Source organism: Lithobates pipiens, unplaced genomic scaffold (assembly GCF_037356315.1).
Source record: "Lithobates pipiens isolate NorthernLeopardFrog02 unplaced genomic scaffold, aLitPip1_a1.2 Scaffold_28, whole genome shotgun sequence".
In the NCBI taxonomy this organism is placed as follows: Eukaryota; Metazoa; Chordata; class Amphibia; order Anura; family Ranidae; genus Lithobates; species Lithobates pipiens.
The window spans coordinates 209,981,803-209,987,805 of NW_027507789.1; positions in this window are offsets into that span (position 1 = coordinate 209,981,803).

A 6,003-nucleotide genomic window follows, 5' to 3' on the forward strand; every position below is an offset into this window, starting at 1 on the left:
GGGGGACACCAGGGAGGGAGGGGGGCGGAGTCTGTGCGTCATCTCACTTTCACTTAAAGACACAGAGCAAGGAAGATTCGTGTCGTGCAGCAGATCAGATTGTGCTGTGTGTAGATGTCTATGAAGCCTGGTGTACTGCACACAGTGTGGAGATCCTGCTTCCCATGGATTCCCATAGTGCCCTCCTTTCCTTATGTGGTGGTCACCATCAGTGGTGGCTGGTGCTCAAAATTTTTGGGGGGAGCGCAAACTGAAAAATTCAGAAAAATACTGAAAAAAATACATTAAAGAGGAAGTAAACCCTGATGGGTTTACTTCCTCTTTTTTTCCCTGCAAAGGTAAAGCATAATGGACTACTGTGCATCGCATAGTAGCTCATTATGTGTCACTTACCTGACACAGGAGCCAGCGATGTCGCCGCTGATCCCTGTAGTCCGCCGCATCCATCTTGCTGGTGGCGTCTCGCAGCTCCGACCAATGACAGCGGCGAAGCCGCGATGACGTCACTCCCACGCATGCGCACGGGAGTCGCGTCTCGCAGCTCCGCCGCTGCCATTCGGCGAAGCCACAATGACGTCACTCCCGCGCATGCGCACGGGAGTCGACAAATTAGGCAAATCCATTCTTGGACTTGCCGCATTTAATGCGCCTGCGCGCCGCTGTCTACGGCGCATGCGCCGTAGACAGCGGTGCCCATTTTCGGGCAAATATCTCCTAAACCATATAGGTTTAGGAGATATTGCTTGGACCTACAGGTAAGCCTTAATCTAGGCTTACCTATAGGTCAAAGTGGTTTGAAGGGGTTTACTTCCTCTTTAAATGCCGCCACTGTGCCCCATTAAATACTACCACTGTGGCCATCAAATGCCACCACTGTGCCATCAAATGCCACCACTGTGCCATCAAATGACTTTACTGTGCCATCAAATGCCGCCACTGTGCCCATCAATTGCAGTCACTGTGCCATCAAATGCAGCCTCTGTGCCCATCATTTGCCATTATTGTGCCATCAAATGCCGCCACTGTGCCATCAAATGCCGCCACTGTGCCCATCAATTGCCGTTACTGTGCCATCAAATGCCACCACTGTGCCATCAATTGCAGTCACTGTGCCATCAAATCCCGCCACTGTGCCATCAAATGCCACCAATGTGCCATCAAATGCAGCCACTGTGCCCATCAATTGCGGCCACTGTGCCATCAAATGCCTCCACTGTGCCATCAAATGCCGCCACTGTGCCATCAAATGCCTCCACTGTGCCATCAAATTTCTCCACTGTGCCATCAAATGCCGCCACTGTGCCCATCAATTGCCGCCACTGTGCCATCAAATGCCGCCACTGTGCCCATCAATTGCCGCCACTGTGCCATCAAATGCCGCCACTGTGCCATCAAATGTGGCCACTGTGCCCCATTAAATGCTCCCACTGTGCCCATCAAATTCTGCCACTGTGCCCCATCAAATGTCACCACTGTGCCCATAAAATGTTGCCACTGTACCCATCAACAGTTGCCACTGTGACCCACTCGCGGTCTGACAGGCACTTACCCTATCTCGGTGGCGGGTTAGGCAGCAGATGACAGTGGCAAGCTGTGTCCTCCATGTTTCTCCTCCCCTCCTCCTAATAGGCGTCCAATAGCTGTGCGTATTCTTTCTGCCAATCAGGTGAGGTGTATTAGACCCGCGCTTCCTGATTGGCAGAGAGGCAGTTCACTGTTAGAAAAGCGAATATTAATTTGCTTTTTTTAACACACCTGTATGGACTCTGAGCGAAATGCTTTGTGCTCCGAGTTCACTGTTTTTGAAGCCTTTTAGAGCCTATGGCCCTAATCAGGTGCTTCAAAAATACACCCCCCGCCGCTGTAATTCAGGTGTCCGGCATCTGAAAGGAGCCTGACACCTGAATAGGGGGTGGCGGGGGCTATGGATAGATTCATGCAATGCATGAATCTATCCATTATTCACAGAGGGGGGTGGCTGGAGAGAGGGGGTGGCGCCCGTGTGCTCTTAATGGACGCACCGCCACTGGTCACCATAGACATGAGATGTGCAGACATGATCAGCCTCTCAGGCATCTCCAACAACCAATGAATTCCTTCATATTAAAGTTGAAGTTTAGGTATGGATATTTTTACAAGATTCCATGGGTCCAGCTTGGACCAAATGAAGACATACTATATTACCAAAAGTATTGGGACGCCTGCCTTTACACACACATGAACTTTAATGCCTTCCCAGTCTTAGCCCGTAGGGTTCAATATTGAGTTGGCCCGCCCTTTGCAGCTAAAACAGTTTCAACTCTTCTGGGAAGACCGTCCACAAGGTTTAGGAGTGTGTCTATGGGAATGTCTGAGCGATCTTCCAAAAGATCATTTGTGAGGTCAGGCACTGATGGTGGACAAGAAGGCCTGGCTCGTAGTTTCCGCTCTAATTCATCCCAAAGGTGTTCTATCGGGTTTGAGGTCAGGACTCTGTGCAGGCCAGTCAAGTTCCTCCACCCCAAACCCGCTCATCCATGTCTTTATGGACCTTGCTTTGTGCGCTGGTGCGCAGTCATGTTGGGACAGGAAGGGGCCGTCCCCAAACTGTTCCCACAAAGTTGGGAGAATGAAATTGTCTAAAATATCTTGGTATGCTGACGCCTAAAGAGTTCCCTTCATGCAGGGGCGGCCCATCCATTAAGGGTGCATGGGTTTACAGTGAATAAAAGCTGAAAACTGTAAGCAACCTTTTCAGTGGTAAATGGTTCGTCTTGTCCCTGTAACTGCTACATGTGCAGAACAGTTTGTTCTTTTGAAAAACAACAGACTTACTGATCAGATCACCAGGTGAAAATAAAAGATGTAAAGAAATCCTAAAAACGGGAAACTAATGCAGCTATCGCATCTAAGAATTGGTGAGCTGCAATATAATAAATGTTTGCTTTTGGGTTTAATACAGTTTTTAGTTTAGTAGAACACATTTGGTAGTTAAAGAGGAGCTCCAGTCTCCCCCCCAACAAAAATGTAACGTCAGCAGATACAAATACTGTAGCTGCTGACCTTTAACCTCTTGGCGCTGACAGCACGCAAATGTGTGACCTCCCGTGAAGGTGGACCTTGGAGCAGAGCGGGCGCATATTTGTGTACAATATTGCAAAAACAGCTGTGCCGAAAGCGTCCTGGCACAGTTACCGTCGGCTAATGCAAAATGACGCTTGCGATTGGCAGATTTCCAGTCATGTGACCACCGTGACAGCCAATCACAATCATGATCATAAACTGCGTCACGCCTCCCGGCATCTTAAACCCCTGAAAAGGCGGGAGGCGCCGGCGCCAAGGGGTTAATATAAGGACACTCACCTGTCCAGAGAGCCAACAATATCCTCAGCCGAGCCGATTCTTCAATTGGTTTCGGGGGGCAGGCGCCGACATCTTAACTAAGGGAAACCTCCTACTGCGCATTTGCGAGCTGCACTGCCCTTCTGAATGGTCCCGCAGACTCTGGGGACCTGTGATGTGATTCTTTTTTTTTGCGCTATAAATTTAAAAAAAAAACGACCGACCAATTTTGAAAAAAAAAACAACAATATTTTTTACTTTCTGCTATAAAACATATCCGATTAAACAAATCTAAAAAAAAAAAAATCTAATTTCTTCATCAATTTAGGCCAATATGTATTCTGATACATATTTTTGGTTATAAAAAAAAACCCAATAAGCGTTGTATTGGTAGTTTGAGCAAAAGTTATAGCGTCTACAAACTATGGGATATTTTTTTTTATTTTTTTACTAGTAATGGTGGTGAACAGCGACTTATAGCGGGCGACATTGCGGTGGACAAATCGGACACCTAGCTGACACTTGTTTGGGGACAGTAATCAGTGCTAAAATAAATATGTACTGTCACTGTACTAATGACACTGGCAGGGAAGGGGTTAACATCAGGGGCGCCATGCTGGGTGCTCACAGGTCACTCAACTGTGTTAGAAAAGCAAATGAATATTCACTTTCCTAACACTAAACCACCTCTCCACCAATCAGGTTCTGGGATCTGTTACCCGTCACCTGATTGGCTGAAACGACAAGCGCTGTAATTGGACACCAGGTGTCCAATCATAGCAGAGGATGGGAAGAGAGGACGGGAGAAGACATCGAGGAGCTGTCCTACCGAGACAGATGAGTGCAGACGGCGGGCGGCACACTGGCAGCATTTGATATGGCACAGTGGCTGCGTTTGATGGGGCACAGTGGTGGCAATTGATGGGCACAGTGGTGGCAATTGATGGGCACAGTGGGAGCAATTGATGGGCACAGTGGGAGCAATTGATGGGCACAGTGGTGGCAATTGATGGGCACAGTGGCGGCAATTGATGGGCACAGTGGGAGCAATTGATGGGCAGAGTGGTGGCAATTGATGGTAACAGTGGCTGTGTTTGACAAGTCAACACAGCATGAAATTATCAGCCCCTGATATTTACTGGCAGTTGTAAAAAAAAAAACACAGATTTTTACAAACTGTCAGTAAATTTACTGGCGGTTGGCAACTCTGATGTAGCCTCAGCTATATACAGTTTATCCCACACATCCAGCAGCCACACATGTTAGTGAGGGATGAACCAAATGAACTATGTAAAGTATATCAAAAGCTGGAGTTCAGCTTTAAGTGCCAGTTCACAAAGGTGCGATGGGGGGAAACACTGCGAAATCTACTGCGGGTTCCCACATCGCACCCAACTCGCGAGGTAGTTCACAGTGCCATATGCAAACTGCTGGGAGTGTCAATACAATGTTAATGACACCCCCATTTCAGCTCGCATATCGCACTGTGAACTGACAGTTCGGGCATGAATCGGATTGCATGGGTGTGAACACCCATGCGATCCAAGTCTGGGGTGGACCAAAAAAAGGGTCCTGTGTGAGTTTGGTCCGAATGCGATGTGAGTTCAGCCATACTATCTGTATAGCTGAAAGCACATCTCATGGACATCACATGTGATTTGCACCGCAGAGTGATGCAAATCACATGCGACATCGCACAGCACACCTATGTGAACTGGCACTAAAGGAATTCTCTCCAAAGTCACTGTAACTAGTGTCCCCTTTGTAAGATTACGCTCAATTCTGTTCCAGCGGCAACTAATGTTTTTGGGATTTTGCCATCACTTTCAGTCCCAATCACAATGGTCACGTGGCAAATACAGAGAGTGAATGTTTACCTATGAGCGGCCAAAGGTTAATATAGCTGGAACAGAATTGTCTTTGACAATATTCCTGTTAAAGGGCCATTTTATTCTACCTTTTCATGTGACAACACAGAAGAAATTACACTTGTCTACAATGTAAAGTAGTGAGTGTACAGCTTGTATAACAGTGTAAAATTGCTGTCCCCTCAAAATAACTCAACACACAGCCATTAATGTCTAAACTGCTGGCAACAAAAGTGAGTACACCCCTAAGTGAAAATGTCCAAATTGGGCACAAAGTGTCAATATTTTGTGTGGCCACCATTATTTTCCAGCACTGCCTTAACCCTCTTGGGCATGGAGGTCACCAGAGCTTTACAGGTGACCACTGGAGTCCTCTTCCACTCCTCCATGATGACATCACAGAGCTGGTGGATGTTGGAGACCTTGTGCTCCTCCACCTTCCATTTGAGGATGCCCCACAGATGCTCAATGCTTGGCCAGTCCATCACCTTTACCCTCAGCTTCTTTATTTAGCAACATCAACAAAAAAAGTCATTGGCGCACAAATGAATAGTCCCTTTGTGGAAAACGCTTATCCATGTAATAAGATACTCGTTATTTAGGAAGATGTCCTGTAGTTAGTCTCAATGTGCAGCTGCTAAACCACTTTGGACTTGGTGGAATAAAATGCAGGACATGTTTACATGTTTCAAGCGCATGCGCTTTGACAAAGCGCATACGCGCGAAACATGTACGCAGGCCAGTCGGCATAGCAACCCTCCTCACCACGGAGCCCTCCACATGACAAACAGCCGCTCGGACAAGCGGCATTACA